This window comes from Triturus cristatus, chromosome 7 (genome assembly GCF_964204655.1).
Source record: "Triturus cristatus chromosome 7, aTriCri1.1, whole genome shotgun sequence".
NCBI lineage: Eukaryota > Metazoa > Chordata > Amphibia > Caudata > Salamandridae > Triturus > Triturus cristatus.
The window spans coordinates 1,136,875,365-1,136,895,176 of NC_140590.1; positions in this window are offsets into that span (position 1 = coordinate 1,136,875,365).

Here is a 19,812-nt window from a genome sequence, read left to right on the forward strand (position 1 = left end):
AGGTGAGACCTATTGCATTGCAAATGCTTGTTTATTATGGTCAGCCCTTATAAAAGCTGGACTGCTTCAGGATTGGTGGCCTGTATTTATTTATTTAAAATAAGTGTGCCGCGCCAGCCGTGAGAAATAACGCGTTGGCAAGCACAAGCATCATTTCGCTTTTCTATGCATGATTACTGTGGAAACTAGTGCACGACTCTAAAAAAATCAGTGCAATACAGCTTGGTAGAAAGTTCCAACATGAGTAGTATTGAATGTCATAAGACCTCCAACCTCCTCCCCATTTGAAACTGAAGGCAAATGAAATGTGTTCTTTTCGATTGCCTGGAGGCAGGTAATGGTTGCACGCTGTGTTTCACAAATCAAATAAGTCAAGCCATCTTCCAATGTGAAACAAAAACAGCATTTGTACACTTTTACTTTTTATATTATAACGTCTTTCCAAAGCAAGGGTAACGACGTGAACCTGGCCCTCATATGCGCACTCTTTAACTTGCTGCTTTTTAACGATGAGGACCAGTCTAAGGACTCGGACTATGAATGGGCGATGAGTCTACTGTGCAGCCGGGCTTCTACCACGGTCCAACAACACTAGACCTACTACCAGCCCTATTGTGATGCACCAGCCGAAGCCCCGTCGCGCTCGAAAGCAAGGCCTAAAGTTCTCCACCGGTGATGCCCGCCATCACAAACCCCTTTGCCGGTTTGACTCCATAGGCCCCCCTCCTCTCCTGTTTAAGCACTTCCCTCCCAGTCTGGGCCGCCCCCTGACTAAGAGGGTGGATACGCCGCACATGAGTGTCATTGTCACAAGTAGCAGTGTGCATGCACCGGGTGCGGGCCGAACACTGGCAACTGTGCCATAGCGAGCAGGAGGAGGGGCGAGAAGGGGAGCAGCACTCGGCTCCAGACATGGCTAACATCGCCGTGCAGAGGATCAAGTGTGAGTTTAAGGAAGTGTTCAAGAGCGAGGAGGTGAGTGCTGACAGCTCATGACCCTACGGGGAAACAACTTGCGCTTCTCCCGCGGTGACACCTTGCTTGGTTACTCGGCTAGACCCTCTGGGAGAAATTCTCCATGTAACCATACCTTACTTCTCTGGCACCCTGCTTCCACTTCCATGGGAGAGATCTTGCTGCCCCCCACTTTTTAGGTAAACCTCCTAACCTCAACCCGCAGAGATGTTACTTTGCACCAAATTAGGGGTGTGCGTACTTTGTAAGTCTTGGGTTCTCCTTTACATTTTGGTTCTTGCCATCTCACTTTAGGCTTGATAAATCCCTGTCTCTTAGTAGTGCCTTGTTAAAGAAGCTGTCGCCTTGAGAGCATACGTGCCAGCGCGGACAGGAGATGTGCGTACGCGTGCACAACTCCTGTCCTCTACACGCGTGCACAAGCTGTCAACAGCAGCGATCCTGTGTTCAGTCAACCTTCGGCCAGAGCGTTTATTGGAGGTGCATGGCACGGTTAACCCCAGACCACTAACCCGGTGTTTTCGCTGATCGGCGTCCTCGTGAATAACGTAGGCCGCATGCTTGCAGTGTTTATTAGTCTTGAGCCGCTTGGCCTGGCTCTCGTAATCCAGGAACACATCAGTGCCAGGCTGTTTTTGCGGCCCATAGGGTGGAGGAATAAATTAAAAGGAAAGAAAAGAAAAGAGAAACGAAGGGGCTCCGGAGGAAAGGGGCAGATCTGCAACAGAAGGGGCCTGATGGAGGTAGGAAGGGAGCGAGGAAGAGGGAAAGCGTACGCGTGCACATATGCTGTCCACACACGCACATCTCAATGGAGACAGGGAAACCGAAAGCGTCCGTTTGTGGGAGCGAAGCGAAAGCGCGCATTGTGCTAACGCTGCAAGCCGACGCGTACATAAATGTGTATTATGCGGCACATTACATGTTAGCGTTACATCATGTTAGTGTAAATAAAAACGAAATAAATTACAAAAAATTACAAACGAGTGCGCTGCAAAGCAATAGTGTTGTTACAGTAACTAAAAGTGCATTATTGGTAATGCGAGTGAAAAGATTCTATATTTAGGTCTGAGACAGCAGCGAAAGTAATGAAAAAAGTATGTCTGCTGAAAAGTTTTTAGACCAATACGCACACATGGGAAAATGTAAAAGCAGCGGCAGCATTTTTAAACTGAACGCAAGGAATGAACATTAAAAAAAATATGCATCCTATTTATTCATGTGTTCATCAAGGAAACAGTAGGCGGTAATGCGCCGTAGCTGTCGACTACATTTATGCACCGCTTTGAGATGTGTAGCAAAAAAATAGGAAGGAGGCGTATTACAACAGCGCGTGGTTGAAGCTAGCCAGCATTTCTCCTTTCCTTGTCGACTAAGCAAGCCCACACCGTGCCAACGCGCCATAGGCTGTCGCATGCAAATGTGAAATCCTCTCCGTTGTTTAGCAATAAAACGCGGCACCAGCCGTACACGTGCACATCCCCTCTCCTGCAAGTTAATCTAACGCCGTCGTACGCGTTCACGAACATGTTGACAATTCCAATCCTTTATGCGCGTGCACATGTTCTGTGCCCCTTCCAAAGCAAGTTGACAACAATAGATCTCGCTAGCGACAGCGCTTCGCGCTGCGTCACTAGGCGAGACCTGAAAAGCAACTTTTGGAGAGAGAGGAAATAAAAGGCTAGCAGCACTGTCCTTGAGACTCTCTGATGTCAGGGGTCGTCGGACAGTGCCAGGGGTCGCAAGACTCATGCAGGGATTGCATTTGCGCCTCTGGTGACCCTAAAATGACATCCATGGCTGTAGGTTTTTGGTGGGAGAATTGAGGCCCCCACTGCTCGTCGGGAGTAGTAAGCCCTACTTAATTACAATAAAAAAAATTGTGTGCCTACTGTTCATACAAGAGTTAATGCTCTGTCAATGATTTATGCGGTAGCCATAGTTTGCATGAAGAGGAATCCAGTTTTTCTTTATCCCTCCACTGAGGTACTTTGAACCCTCCATGTAAAATCCAGGTAGCCGGCGTTATAAATACACTCTTCACATTCTCCGGAGGGTGCAGTGAAAAACGCCTCGTCATATTTATTTGAGGTGGACACACATACGTTCTCGCCAAGCCAACTATCTCCATAGAGTGCAAACCTTAGCCTGTGAAGATGCCGTGTTAGAGAAGAGAATTTACTCCTTATGGGGTATGCTTTCTGACTTGCAAAGTGGAATGAATCTGCCTTTTCAGTTTCAAGTACTGTTTTTTGTAGTTCAGTTAGTAAGACAAAGTTGCATATTCTCTCCCACCTGGTTGGCTGAGTGAACTATGAACACAGCGCCTAGCCTGACTGGAGCAGAACCGCTGTCCAGCTTCCCTGAGTGCGGAATACATATTTGCCTCTTTAAGTCAACATATTGAAGCCTCTTCCACATCCACCTTGAACATGTGAAGATCTTAATTGGTGTTTCCTGGAATCTGGATCTATGAGTTCTTCATGTCACTGAGTCTGGGATCAAGCGGCAGGATATCACCTGAGGTCTGCTGCTGTGGTTGCCTGTCAAGAGCGTTCGTTTAAAGAATGTGCTCTTGGGTAGTTTGCGACCACGAACCTTGGAGTCCAGACTGCCAGCGGCAGCCGGCACAGGTAAGAAGCGGTGGGGTGGGGTAGGGCAGAGCGTGGTGGGTGGGGGGTGGTGGAAGTCGACAGACGATGGGATAAGTAATATTAAATAAATAAATAAGTTAAAACCACTTACTTTGTGCTCGCCGCATTGCCGATAGAGCAATGAGGCGAGCGCAAAGTAAGTGGTTTAATTTATTTAATATTACTTATTCTGCCATCTGTCGACTTCCACCACCCCCTACCCTGCCCCGCCTTCCTGCTCTTACCCATGCCAGCCGCCACTGCAGACTGTGCTTCCCAAACGGGTTGAGACTGAAAAAGCGGAGGAGCTCTCACTAGGTGGACTCTGTTTCTGCAAATAATTTAGAGACACCACAACAAGGGCCATATGTAGGAAGCCCAATACCGGTCGGTAACGGCCGATTTTCGGTAAATATACCGTTACCGACCGGTATTTAGGCTTTTGCTATGTAGGGGGATCATTTCTGGATTCGGTAATTTGTCGAATCGGTAAAATTACCGAATCGGTAATTTTACCGATTCGGTAAATACCGAATCCAGAAATGAGATGTAGGGGGAGTGTGTCGTGGGTGTGTAGATTTGTTATTTACCACCAACTGAGTTGGTGGTAAATGACGAATAGGTGTAAAAATGCATTTTTGTGCACTGTGAAGTGTGCAATGTGGCAGACATACATGCCCTTAGGGCATGTATGTGTGCCACGTGTGCACACATCGACGATTCAGGGGTGCAACAGGGTGTCAATGTGACACCCTGCCACCCATGATACTGCCTCCCCCATTACCCATTCGGTATTTACCGATTCGGTAATGGCAACTGGCTTCCCATTCATTCCTATGGGCCTCCAGGCCCATAGGAATGAATGGGAAGCCAGTTGCCATTACCGAATCGGTAAATACCGACTCTAAAATACCGACACTTACCGATTCGGTATTTTTTTACCTACATTACATTTACCGATTCATAAATACCGAATCTGTAAAATTTGGTATTTAAGAATCGGTAAATGTAAATTACCTACATATGGCCCCAAATGATCTACAAGGACAGTTATGCTAAATGTAATCGTGTACATGCTGTGTTAATTGTATACATATTTATTCGTGGAGATGTTACAAACGGACTTTATAAAATGAGAAGGACTGAGACGATACTTTTAACGCCAAAATAAAGGCAAATTTGGGGGCATATTATCAAGCCAGGCGATAAAATTATTGCCGCTTTTGCAGGCAGAAAACTGCCGCTAAAACGGCGATAATGGGCTTGATAATATGCTCTATGGAATTCCAATTGAAGCCCATGTTAGATGTGAAGGACATGTAACATGGGCTTCAATTGGAATTCCATAGATAATTTTATCGCCTGGCTTGATAATATGCCCCTAAGTTGCTTTCCAGAATCATTGATTACTCCAATAGTGAGCAGCTCCACTATTGTTGAATCCTTACCAAGGTCTATAGAAAAGCTCCCTATGGAGAAACTCCTTATACTGTGTATGAATGGGGCATCGCTAGCAGTGAAGAGAGACCACACAGAAACCTCAGTATGATCACACTGGTGCTTCAGTGGTCAGAGATGTGACCCGGGGGCACAAGGGTAAATAGCGAATGTGCAGTTAAGCAAGTCGGGCATGATGACTGTGCCGGGCAAGCACCCTGCCCTCTGGCACTGTGAATCCCAGTTTAAGGTTAATGTGAACCAACGCTAATGTGTGGCTCTTTTGAGGTTCAGAAACTAGACAGCAAAGGTGCCCCTGGGCACAACAACTGGGCAGTGAGAACCAATTCTTATTTGGGCCATCCTAAGTGTATATTTTGCCTCCTTTCATGAGATTCAGGAGCCCCCTCATCCTGACTAGGAAGGGCAAAATGTTCATTGTGCCTGTGTAAGAGCCTGAAATGTAGGGAATTCACATTTCACTTATGCAAAATATCTGAAATCACCCCTTTACTCAATATTGCATTGTTTTCCATCTGTTTGGGAAACAAATACAATTGCAGGAGAATGGAAACAATGAGGAATGCGAGCGGCTGCTGTTCTTGTAATGTGGGATACAGCACGTTTTAGTGCAAAATGTGCCCATGCATCCAAAATGGACGCAATGATGCATTACGTGCTAGAAAATAGTGCTAAATACCGGGTTTGTTGTGCACATAATTTCAAATAATTTCCAAGAAATTTGATCTAATTACACAAAAGGAAATTATGCAAATTTCGCACACCCTTACATTATTGATCAGCATTGAATGAGTGCATTAAATGAGGGCTAGTGGAACGGTAAAGTTATCTCCTGCAACCATCACCATCCAGCGTTGAAACAGCACCAGGTTTAAGTCAAAATCCATGTGAGGTGTCAGGCGTATACAGTACAAACGCAACTCTGCCAGTTCATCAGAATCCGCTGCTGCACTTACAGTATAAGGTTTGCCTCTTGACTTGTAGTGGATGTAACCAGTAGCGGGAAACATATGTCCTGTCTATGGGCTGTCCGATGAAGCTGGACACTGGCGGGGCAGCAGGGTGTAAACTCCTTAGGTAGGCTCTTCTTTAAATAGTATCTTAAGTCGAAATTTCTTTAGTAGAAGCTTAAAGTAGATCCTCACGTGCAGTTTCTGAAGAAGATTAGTCAACTTGTCACCAGTTTATGTTATGATGAAAGGAGGAGTTCCAGTAGCCAAGGTTGGGTTATAGATGAAAGATGTATTGATCTTAGATGTGGAGATGGTCTTCTAGTAAGTTCAGTAGTACACTTGTAATCAGCCCCACCAGGAGCAGCCTCCCATGTTCCAAATCACACAGCAATCCACACATTCCATTGCATCACCATGCACACCAACATTCCACACAGCACATTCACACTGGCTGAGAAGCAGAGGCAGAGAAACAGGGAAGATGCATAATATCAAAACCTAGATATAACACTAATTTTACTCCGAAAACTCTTAACCATAAAAAGAAAGTAGCAAGGACTTCCTGTTCCCCTGTTTGGTAGAAATTTTCCAGCTGTGTGTTACAGCTGGAAAGTTAAAGGCTTTACATGTTTGGGATCACCTTAACTCCACCCAAGGCCTAGTCTACTCCCTGTAAGCACTTCAGCTTCTTGGCAGTGATAGCTAGATACTGAGATTACAGATATCACTGTGGTCCATGACTCAACAGCTAGGTGCGAAGTGCATTAGGGTAGTGAAAGAAATTACATTTTTTTCAGTTGTATTAGGTAAGCCTGGGCGGAGTTCACGGAGTTTCGGGAGTACAAACAAAACTCTGCAGCGCAACGCAGCGCTCTGCAAAAAGCAGGGTGTGTTAGATAAATGCCATTTGCTGTCATTTTCAGCGCCGAGTGTCTGCACTGTGCAATCATCGCGAATGGCACCATCCATAGCGCAAGTGGATGCTGCTTCCTTTCTGCCGCTCGAGTAGATTTTTTACTTGAGCTGCAGCTTTCTCAACGCGAATGGAAGGTTTCTCAATGCAAGCTGTCGTGAGCATACGAGTCCACTCGCAATGAGAAATCTGACTGCCCGCGTTGAGAGATCTCACCGGTAGGTTGATCTTCCACGCTTGCGATCGCCAACTTGACATTGACGATCGTAAATCAGGAAAAATCACACGGGGAGTGGATTTTTGTCACTCGCGCTTGTCAACTTGACGTTACGAGCGCTAGCAAGGAAAAAACACGCTCCGCATTTTTGGAACTCCACGAACTCCGCATAATGCGGAGTGCAGAAAACTCTGCAGACTCCGTGAGCGGAGCGGAGTTCACAGCCCAGACTTAGTATTAGGACTTCCCTATAGACAACTTTAAGGGCCCGATTAGGGGTTTGGCGGTGTGGCGCCAGGTCAGCCCCGCTGCCGCATTTGCAAACCCATAGTGAGGCCACCCGCCAGATTCTGAGTTATTTGCATGTCTAGCGGCCATTGTTTTTGACGTTCTCACCGCGGCTCCCTGAAAATGGGCACCACAATGGGAATGCCAAAAACAGTTCCTGCAAGGCATGGACTGAAAAGCCCCTGCCATGTAGGAACTGGGGGCATGCACACGGGGGCACATGTTGTGCGCCCTGTGTTGCTCCACATGCAGAGTAGGAACAGGGGACCCTGCAGGGTCCCATTTGTTTCCTCCCCTCCACGGTGTACATGGAGTAAGAACCTCCGAGACACAGCTGGCAGAGAAGAAACTCGTAATATGATTGGCAGGACTAATCATATTGCGACCTTTTGACTGCAACAACACCGCCAGCAAATATGGTTCCCTGGTGGCTGCAGCGCGGCTTTGACAGTCAGACCACCAAACTCTTAATCGGGCAGTTGGGAGACCACCACTGCCGTGCCCCCACAAGTCGGGCGGTTGGGAGACCACCACCGCCGCACCCCCAGAATTATGGCAGTCCGTGAGCCATCAAACTCGCAATTGGGTCCGAAGTGTCTGACCAAGGTAAACGTCAATATCCTATGAGGGCTGCTAGGGAACTCCTGGATAGACCAGGAAAAAAGGGGCCTCCCCACAAGTCATGCAAGCCATCATCCTTCCCGTGGGCCTCAGGCAGGATTTGAGTTGTACTTCCTGCCCTGCACAAATCCTGGGTGGCCATTTCTCCTGGGACAACACAGACCTCAAACTAGTCCTAAACCAGCTGCAGTGTTCTAGGCAGGGTCGCCTCGGTAGGGCACTCTGTGGCACTCCTCTACACTACAAACGGGGCCCTCTGTTCCTCGAGGCTGCCCAGCAGTACTCCTAGCAGGTATCTGGCCACATTTGGTCCTAGTCTGTAAAGGAGGATAGTAGTCGATAGACTTTGACCCTGGGTCTCAGGAATCTTCTCAACTGCAATGGTGTCTGGTTACTCAGCGGTCAGTCGTGATCACTTTATGTCACAGTCCTAGGCACTTAGGAGCCCCCTCTGGACTGGCTCTCATCCCACCGGGCCCTTTTGTTTACGTTGCCCGGACAGCCAGGCAGGATATTTTTTGACACAGCTTGGGGTAGTAAGAGGGGCTGTAACTAGGGGTACTCTGGCGGGGGGCAAGAAGGACATTTCAAAGTGAGGCGTCTGATGCCCCCTTTCCACAGGATACTGCACTCTTCTCGCTTTTTTTCTTTCTCTCTCAGCATGTTCTCTTTTCTCGCTTTCTTTGTTTTGACCTCTCTCTCTCTTTCTCTCTCACCTGTCGCCAGACAGTCTCTCTGAGACCCCTACTGGACAAACATGCAAAGAGCTTTAGATCAGCTTCACACTCCACCCTGCCTACAAATAGAAACTGGGGAGGGCTGCCAGAAAAGCTCTCATGACATTTGCTGTTTGATGGAATTCTGCAGAGCAGACGGAGAAGTTCAGTAAACCACCCCAAGGGACTCTTTTCTGCCTCTCTGAGATGTAGCTAGAAGACAAGTCAGAAATGAACAGAAAAGGTGATTTTATCCTCTCTGCACACTCGCGAGTCTACAGACAATTTGCTTAAAAGTGATATATGAAGGAATACGAGTCCCCTGATCTTTGCTCAGATGAAGTTCTGGATTTATACGTCTCTGGTGGGCTGGTTCACTGGAAAGGGCAGCCTGGCAACCCCCCTCTTTCCCAGATTGTTAAAGTAGTTCTACCTAGCACTCCCCATGAGCAGGGCCCCTGGCAAAAAGGTGGCAAAGAAAAATAAAATTATGCGGCCAATTTGACTAAATTATGTGGGAAGAAAATGGCAAATTATCTGGCATAATACTGCACATTTTGTGTCAGTATTACTTCACGTTTTTGTCATTTATACACGTTAACGCTGTCAGCCAAGTTTTCACCTTATTACTGTCAGTTTAACATCTAACCACAGCCATCAGCAACTGAAAGGTGACAAGTTAATATTTGGAAAGGGCCTGTGACTTCGAGGGAACATGTGTAACAGTCTTTAGTAACTTGTGGGGGCATATTATCAAGAACGACGTTAAAAATGATCTGTTCTGGTGTGAACATGGGCTTCTATTGGAATTCTCCAGAGCATATTATCAAGTCAATTATCGCCGCTTTAGCTGCAGTTTATTGCCGCTAAACCCGCGATAATTTTAACGCCGTCCTTGATAATATGCCCCTTGATCCGTTTGAGCTAGAAACATTTTTTTTCATCTGCAAATTATGTAGCATATGATGGTTTATGTGTGTAAGTTCTGTAAATTCATAATCATGCAAAAAATGCCATAGCTGCCGAGTTGCATAATTCCTTAGGCTCTGGTCATGAGTAAAGTAGGTAAACTTATGGCTGCCTCGCAGTACAGGTACTCCAGCCAACCCCTGCTGCTTGAAGAGTTTGCAGTCCTTCACCAGCAGTCCCCTCTGACTGGTGTAATTCACATGCAGTCATAATAAGACAGGACGCACACCAGGCCATCTGTCCCTGCCTGGCCCCAGGCTTGGGAAGGTAATGGTCTTTTTATTGGACATGAGGATTAACATCTGGCCAATGAGGATTAACACCACGCCATCTGGCCTTGCCTGGCCTCAGGCATGTGAAGGTAAGGCTATTCTTTGATTGGACATGAGGATTTAACACCTGGCCAATGAGGGTTAACACCTGGCCAATGAGGGTTAACACCTGGCCATCTGGCTCTGTCTTTGAGAGAGCAGGTCATCATTGTATTCTCTTGATGAAATGCTTCACGCCTGCCTATCGGCCCCTAATCTTCCTGCCCCTTGAGCCAGTCTGTGAGAGTAGAAGGGTCTTGTTTGATTCACTGGTTTTAAGGTTTCGCACTTGGCCATTGACTCCTGCCTGTAACAATCTTTGTGGGGTGAGTGGACTCCTTTGAATCAGGGTTTTCAGTTTACACCTGGCCTTCTGCCCCTCTGAGCTGGCCTGTGAGTGAAGGAGGGCCCCTTTCATTCTCTGGTTGTTAGTTTAACCCTGACACTGCCTGCTTCAGTTGAGCCTTGTGCGAGATGAGGCCTTCCTTGATTCTCTGGATGTTAGTTTCAGACCTTTTTTTTTTTTTTTTTTGTTTAAGAAGTTTTTATTGAATTTTCAGAGAAAAAGAAAAAGAAAAAACAAATGATACAATAAAACAATTATTTCAATATAGCGCCATAAAAGATATTATATAAACGAAGTTGGTTTACAATGACTAGGTCAACAAAAAGAAAAAAAAAGGATCAATAATAGGGTAATTTGAGGAAAAAGGCACTGGTGAGTGGGATAGGAGGGAAAGGAGGGAAGAAAAGAGGAAAGACCAAAGAGGTGAGAGGGAAAGAGAAGAGAGAAAGCCAGAGAGAGAGGAAAATAAAAAGAAAATGAGTTATCACATGGGAGGGTGCGAGGAGAGATAAGTAGTAAAAGGAAGCCAAAGAAGATCAGCTTTGATTTTTTGGGAGACAGAAGAGGAGGAAACGGAAGCAATCCTATGTTCGTCACAAATAAAATTCCACCAAGTAATTGACGACAGTTTAGAATTATCTTTCCATGCAGACAAGATCACTTTAAAAGCTAATGCAATAAAAAGATCAAATAACCTAGAACTAGGTAAAACAGTTTCCATATCAGGAGCCAACGAACCTAAAAAGATATTTACAAAAGATAAGGTTGCATTAAAGTTGAAAACTGACATACATACATTCCAAATTGAATTCCAAAAAGATAGAACAGATGCACATTCATATAACTGATGGACTAATGTACCAGTTTCGGTAGAGCAGGACCAGCAAAGGGGAGAAGATGTGGGGGAAAACTTACAAATAGTGACAGGAGTAATAATGGCTCTATGATACAGAAAAAACAAAGATTGGGTTATCCTGGCTGCAGCCGAAACTTTAAATAATTTCGACCATAATTTGTCCCAACTGTCAATAGGAAGAGAAATGGATAGGTCCATTTCCCATGCACTTTCAATGGTGGATTTAGAACGAACGTTGGCATTAGATAACAATAACTTATAAACAGTGGCAGCTTTAAGTTTATGCGCAGGGAATAGAGGGTACAAAGGTGAAGAGGGTGTTAAAGGAGGTGAGACTGATGGGAGAGAGTAGGTAGCTAATTGGGTTTGTATAGCATTAGAGATAATAATATATTCCTTGTAAAAGGAGTCAGGTAGCTGATATCGTGCTTGTAATTCTTGGAAGGAGATGATAGAAAACCCATTCAAAAACTGATGGACAAAAAAGATCTCCTTTTCCTTCCAGTATTTGTAATAGAAAGATCTACCTTCGTATTTGAGAAATTTGTTATACCATAGGGTAGAGGTTAAAAAACATTGGATAGGGGATAGGTCCTTAAGAAATGTATTGCACAGCAATTCACGGGAGTATTTTAATACAGGGCTTTTAGACAAAAAGGTGCAGTTGGACATAAATGTAACATGCTGAAACTGAAACTCTTTTAGGAGCGACCGCTCAAAGATAATCCAACGAGGAATAGGCGTATCCCCGAAATCGAAGGCCAATGAGAAAGATTGTTTAATCAAAAAAGCAGAGTGGTATATTTTAAAATTAGGGAAGCGCACCCCCCCCCCCCTCTTCCTTGGGGCGAATAAGTTTGTTTAAGGCAATGCGGGAGCGTTTATTGTTCCATAAAAATTTAATACATAGAGAGTTTAATTGGGAAAAAAGCGTGTTAGGGATTTTGACAGGAAGCATAGAAACCGTGTAAAGGATATGAGGAGTGACCATCATCTTAATAGTATCTAGTCGACCCCACCATGACAAAAATAAGGGGGACCACACGAGGAGAAGAGATTTCAATTTAGTCATTAGTGCGTTAAAAGTGAATTTAATAGTGTCCGCAATATTTGAGGCAAACCAAATGCCAAGGTATTTAATTTTGGAAGGACACCATGCAAAGGCAGTATCCGCAAACATGAATTGATAACAAATCGAATTTAAAGGAAGAACCTCCGTTTTGGATAGGTTGAGTTTGTACCCAGAAATGGAAGAATAAAGACGGACTTCTTCTAAAAAGGGGGGAAGGGAGTCACTGGGATTGGACATGTATACCAATATATCGTCCGCGTAGGCAGATATTTTAGTTTCAACAGAAGCAGAGACAAAACCTTTAATTTTGGGATTGGTTCGAATACGCTCAAGGAAGGGTTCCAAACACAAGATAAAAAGTAATGGGGAGAGAGGACAACCTTGCCTGGTGCCTCTAGATAGGGGAAAAAATTGGGAGAATTGGTTATTAACAAAAATACTAGCCCTCGGACATGAGTATAACAATTTGACAAAAGAAATAAAATTAGGGCCAAAACCAAACCATTGTAATGTATGAAACATAAATTGCCAATTTATACGATCAAATGCTTTTTCAGCGTCCAGAGATAAAGCAGCCAGAGGATCTTTATAATTTTTACCATGGAATAGGATATTCATGAACATTCTAGCATTATCGGAAGCCAATCTACCTTTGACAAAACCCACCTGGTCAGTCTTGATCAGAAGGGGTATGATAGAATCAAGTCGAGATGCAATAATCTTAGCAAAGATCTTGCAGTCGTAATTGATTAGGGAGATTGGGCGGAAATTTTTACAAAAAGAATGGTCCTTGTCAGGCTTAGGGATAATGACGATCAGGGCATCCATAAAGGAGCCAGATGCTTTCGCATCAGAAATGAAGGAATTAAACAGCTGCAATAATTTAGGGGCAAACAAAGATTTGAAAGTACAATAAAATTCCACCGGTAAACCGTCCGGGCCAGGGGCTTTTGATTTCTTTAAAGCTTGTAGGGCAGTAAGAATCTCTTGAAGGGTAATATCCGCCTCTAAAGCGGAAAACTCAGCATTCAGAGATGGGGGAGCAGGGAGTCCAGAAAAAAACTTATCAAGATTATGAGAGGAGGGGAATGTATCATCTGAATAAAGAGAACGGTAGTAGTCATGAAAGACCGCTGCAATTTCTTCATCAGAGGACACCAGAGTATTGGTGGATTCATCCATGATAGGACCAATGGTCTTACGTTCAGAGCGAATTTTTAAATAATTCGCTAGCATTTTACCTGCTTTATTTTGCCCTCCGTGAAATTTAGACTTAATTCTAAGTAAAGCATTGCAGGCATCAACAGTAGCAATTTTGTTAAGATTGGTTTTGGCTGTAATTAAATTCCTAAGTGAGTCAGCATTTTTGGAGGAAAAATAGTCATGCTCTAATTTTTTCAACTGTTGTAATTGGTCCTTATACTTTTTCACATTGGCCTTTTTCTTCCGGGACACAAAGGAAATAGTAAAAGCACGGAGCGCCGCCTTAAAAGCATCCCAGTTGTTAGAAGTGGAAGTGTCTGATGGGTTGTTAAAGGTGAAAAATTCATTAATAAAGGAGGTGGCTTCTGTAAGATAAGCTGTGTCAGATAGCAGGTGAGTGTTAAACTTCCAGCGATTATATTTGGTGGAGGTGAGTGAAAGGTCAAAAACAGCATAGACAGGGGCATGATCTGAGATAAAGATAGAGCCAATTTCAGATTTTTGGATACATGGAAGAAGGGATTTGCTAACCAAGATATAATCAATTCTGGATCGGGTTTGGTGTACATTAGAAAAGAACGTATATTCCAACAAATCAGGGTTACAGGTTCTCCAAACATCATACAATGGGCGAGAGGCAATGGCCGATTGAAAGGATTTATGGGTCTTATCCGGTTGAAATTTGTACTTTGATAAGCGATCCGAGAAGGGATCCAACCATTGATTGAAGTCGCCTGCTACAATAATATTAGGACAATCAGCGATGGAGAGGAGAATTTTGATATCATTCCAAAATTTTGGATCCGGTTTCACAGGGCCATAAATGTTTAACAAGATTAACGTTTTATTGTATACAACAATCTTGGCCATTACCCATCGACCTGCGTCATCATTTTGAGAGGAAATAATTTGCACAGATAAAGTTTTGTGAAACAATATGGCAACCCCCCCCTTCTTGTCAACAGCAGGGGAAAAAACAACTTGGCCTACCCATTGCCTTTTTAATTTCAGCGACTCGACGTCATTACAGTGAGTTTCTTGAAGAAAGGAAATTTGAGAATTGAGTTTAGATAAATGAGAAATTACCTTTTGTCTTTTAACAGGATTTCCAAGACCACGGACGTTCCACGTAACAAAATTACACATACGCGAGGGTCAGGGGAATGAGATACACATGGTGTGGAAATACTTCAGAAACAGAACGACACTGGAAGACAAAATGCGCATAAGGGTTACAAAAGGGAACAACAAAACATAAAACCACATTACTAAGAAGAATCAACAAACCTTTGACAATGTAATAAATAAAGAGAAGTCCAAAAGCACCATAATCATGAAGAAATGAAGGGAAAAGAGCAAAGAGAAGACATGGAGAGTCTCGAAAGAGGAAGAGAGTGACGCACCGACCAGAGGAAGACTGAAATAAGAAAGTGCGCAAAAGAGCAGGGGGGGGAAAGAAGGTGAGCAGACATAAAAAGCATAGGAAAGCAGAGAAGGAAAACAGGTCAAGGAAAAGAGTCCAGACCTGAAAGACATCAATAAAAAAGTAAAGTTGGAGCGTGATGAGACCAGAGAGAAGACAGCGGTGTAAACCACATGGATGCAATTGGAAGCAGGACATAACCTAGGTAATTATAAGAAAGGAGCAAAGATATGGGGGGGGAAAGAAAGAATTTGAACAGGAATAACCAATAACAAAGAAGAAGAAACGTGATTAACAAACATACAATAAGCAATAAGCAATAAAGCATATGGAAAGCTATGTATCTAAGGTAACCAGAAAAAAGCTGTTAAAAGCTGTTAAGAGCACCACACTGAAGCGGCAAAAAAGAAGCAGCGCTCAATGATTTGTTTCCATATTCCGAGAGGAGATGCTATTGAGAAACAGTTTCAGTTTTCCCGGGTCATCAAAGGATCTTGTCTGGCCGACGTGGGTGATCTTACAGATGGAGGGATGAAGTATGCCATACTGGACGTTCAAGTGTCTCATTTGTGGACGCAGTGCAAGAAATTCTTTGCGACGAGCATTGGTCGCATTGGAGACATCTTGTGAGATAAAGATATTGTGACCAGACCACGATAGATGACGTTTAAGTTTAGCTGCTTTAAGTACAGTCATGAGTTCTGTGAACTCCAGAAAAAGCATGATAATACCACGAGGTTTGGTGGAATTCGGTTGAAGGCGACCTAAGCGGTGAGCTCTCTGTATGTTCAAAGGTGTAGATGACTGAAGGCCCAAGAGGTCATGAAGGAATTTTCGAAGAAAAAGCAACATATCAGGACCCTCAACATTCTCTGGCAAGCCAAAAAGACGGAGATTATTCCTTCGATTACGATTCTCCAAGTCCTCAGTATGGAGCTTTAATTTGTGAATCTCTTGTTCCAATAACGGTATTTTTGTGGCAACATCTTGAACGTCACTGACGCGCTGTTCTAACTCGGTCACCCTACCTTCCATGACAATCCATCGGTCCTCTATTTGTTGCAATTTTTCGTTTGTGGCGGCCATAAAGGGCTGAAGACCACGCACTTCCTCTAGTATATTATCAAGAACTGGGCTTTGCGACGAAAGAATAGGCGAGGGCGGGTCATTCTTCAGCCTTTTAGGTTTTGCGCCAGAAGAAGACGGCTTACTTGGAGGATGGGAGTCACTAGACATCTTGGCAATTTGATTAGACGCTTTCTTGGCGGGAAAAAGTATACGGAATTCTCCTTAGAACAAAAAAACAAAAAGAAAAAGATACACAAAGCTGTATTGCATCCAGCCTGTAGCTCCGGAAATACCGGAACATAGGGGTTAATCACGGCTCCTCTGAAGAAAGCATGGCCAGGGGCTACTGGCAACTGTTGAACTTGGAACAGACTCCCTCTCGGAAAGGGATGAAGCAGTAAAGCATCAAAGCATGACTGGATCCAGGAAATGCGTGCGCGGTGCTTCAGGAATAGGATACCGTTACTTTCAGACCTGACCACTTACCCCTGCCTGGTCCGTGAGAGAGGAGTGGTCGCCCATGAATCCCCGGTCAGTGATTTCATAAGTGGTCATCCCTTTCTGCCTAGACTTTGTAAGGAATGTATCTCCTTCAATTCCTGGGTCTGTGGTTGCTCGTCTCGCTATCTGTTCTCCCCTGGGTAAGTCTGTAGGAGGCAGGGAAGAGGTGTGGCGCCGCGGCCAGGGCGACTGACTCCGGAATCTGGGGATTACGGTTCGATCCCCGGCGCCGGCGGCACTTTAGCCCAGCACCATGTGACTCTGGGCAATAGCTTGCTTAATCTTCCCAACAGCCCCCAGCGCCTAGAGACCCTTACGGGTGATAGTTCACGCTTTACAAATGTGGATTATAATGTGGGGTCTCTGATTCCTCGATTGTGAGGGTTCACACCTGACCATCTACTTCCTCCTAGTTTATTCTAATGGAGGAAGGGTCTCCTTTGAATCCCCTGACATGAGATTTCACCCAAGGTTATCTGTCCCTGCTTGGGCTGAGGCATGTGAGGGTGAAGTTCAGCTTTGAGTTCCTGTAGAGGTGATAACCCAAGCCTGGCTAGAGCGGGTGAGTGGCTCTGGCTCAAATTGAGGTCCTGCTGGAACATCGAGCACAAAATTAGCTGAAATTTCACAGGAAGTGATGTTGCCCAGTGGCTACAGCTGCCGACCATGTAACATGGGGAACCAGGTTCAAATCTGGCCTCAGCTCAGCATTTTGTGGGTCTTAGCAACTCTCTATATACCAAGCAAACATGTAACATTGTCTCTGCCTGTTGTGAAGGTAAGATCAGTTTGGCAGTATGTGAAAAAGCAAAAAATAATGTTTACATTTTGTCTGTCATTCACGCTCTAATCTCATCCTCTAACAATAAAAGATAAAGCATTAACCTTTGATGTCAGAAAGAGGTGCCCATTTACTGGCTGAATTGCACATTGCAAAACTGTATAATCTGGAATCAATCCCAGCTTTCCTTCTTGACCAAAGTGTATGATCCTGGGCAAATACATTGTTTCACTCCATTATGTCCAGGGTGTGCTAAGTACAAAAACCTCTCTTGTGGTTGATTTAAAAGCCTTTAGTGTTGTTCCATCTATAATATGAACCTAGGCCACCTATAGGATGCACAAAACCCCTGACTTTCCTCAATTCACTAATACCATTGTCATGAAGGCGGGGCAGCAATGTTCTCAGCTCATGTTTAACAACATTCACTTTTAATAAATACTTCTCACACAATCTGCTGCACTAAGGTGAAATACTCGGGCTGGTTAAAGAAATACACATTTTTGAATTTTGAATAAAATATTCTTTGTTTCAAGATTGACATGCCAAATATTTTAAAGGCTCGTCTCGTGCATCGGCTCTTAGAGCCAGAGCCGTCCCTTGGCTCAACTTCGGATTGGCTCTCCCTGCTCATTTGTGGGCTCACCCACCTCTAATTTCCTGGATTTAAGGTTTAACAAATGAACATCTCTTCCCAACTGTGCTGTGTTAGGGGGTATATCTCCTTTGGTTCCTCTGTGTGTGTGTGGTTGTACACTTGGCCATATATCCGCTTCTAGGCTGGTCTGTGAAGAGGGATCGGATTTTTGATTTGACACATCTTGTCAAATGTCCATTTCTAGGCTGCACTAAGAAAAGAATGGAGGCTTTTGATATCGTGATGTGACCGCTTTTCTGTGAATTTCTTGAGGTGTGCTAACTCGGGTAGACTGATTGTTTAAAAATCTGAAAATCAACGTACTAGCTTGCTGTGATGTGAGGTAGATTCTGTTTAAATATATTTCGATATCTCTGTTTTAGTTTTACTATCTGTCTTGTTTGGACCCTTTCCCATTCCGTGTCTCTGAATTCTCCTTTTCCATTTCCTTTTCTTTCAAGGACTTTCTCTAGGTCTCTTTACATTTGTATTCTTCTCTCAAATACACTCCTATCTATTGAACATTGCACTTAATTTTCCAGATCTATAATTTTTCACTTTCGGTTTGTTTCCTCCGGTGCGTTCGATAGTTGAATTCCATTTCATTTTCTGTTAATTTTCACAGTGTTCGAAAATGTTCCTCATTCTTGTGCACCCTTTCTTTGTTTTTTTCTGTTTGTTTTAATCTATTTCTTCATCCATCTTGCACCCCTACTTATTACAACACTTTTTTTTATCCCATTTTCTTCCACTTTCCCTTCCTTTTTACTTTGTTGCCTTCTCTTAAGGCCTCTTTTTTCCCATTCACCATTGTATTTCATATATGTCCTGCTCTCTCCTTTCCCTCAGTTTCCTTTTTCTACTTTGCATCTCCATCTCTTCATATTCTTCTACATTTCACTCAATTCTGCTCTTTCGTTGTATTTCATATGTGTCCTGCTCTCTCCTTTCCCTCACTGTTTCCTTTTTCTACTTTGCATCTCCATCTCTTCATCTTCTTCTACATTTCACTCAATTCTGCTCTTTTTTATGGTCTATCCCTTTCTTCCTCCTTTCTTTTTCCCCCACCGTCCTTCTTTTCCCTCCTTGTTTTATCCCCCCTTGCTTCCACTCTCCCACATTCAATCCACCTTTCTCTGTTGCTCTCTTCCCTGACATCCCTTCTGTTGTTTACTTGTCTTTTTATATATATATTTTAGGGACCCGCTGATTCTATGTTGTTGTTATATATGGTGAGGGGACTTATCCGCGCAGGTCTATAAATTTCACTCAGACCCTTTTGCTTACCTGGTGATATGTTATCCCTTCTCTTCCCCCACACATTCTTACCTTCTCTTTCTCCTCAATAGAATGAAAGTCCTCCTCTATCTCCTGTGTTCTTCTTCTTCACTCTATCCTCTCCCACTCCCTCTCCTGTCTCTAGCCCCTTACAGGTTCTCCTTTCCCCGTTTTACTTTGTCCTTTGAATTGGACACCTGTTGTAGAGCTAAAAAAAAACAGAGTTGTTCTCTTTGGTTCTCCGCTCCTATTCCCAATTTTCACATTTTGCTATGTTCTCTCAACACCCTTCCACCTCTCTGCTCTTCTCTGGTCCTCGCCTTCTTTTACCTATATATTTTCCACTCGCTTCCTCTTCCATTCTCTTCTCTAGTTCTCTTCCCCATTCCCTCCTTCTACCTTTCTTTCCTCCATGATCTTTTGTTCTATTCCCTTTTTTTACCTCTGTCCTTTCTCTCGCCCTCTTTCCATTCTCGTGTTCTCTTCTTCCCCTTCGTATTCTCTATATTGTGTCTCTTCCCCTCTCCGGTAGCCCTGTGCAATTATTTTTTTTGTCTCGGGGAAAGAGGTGAACCGCAAAATGGACTACTCAA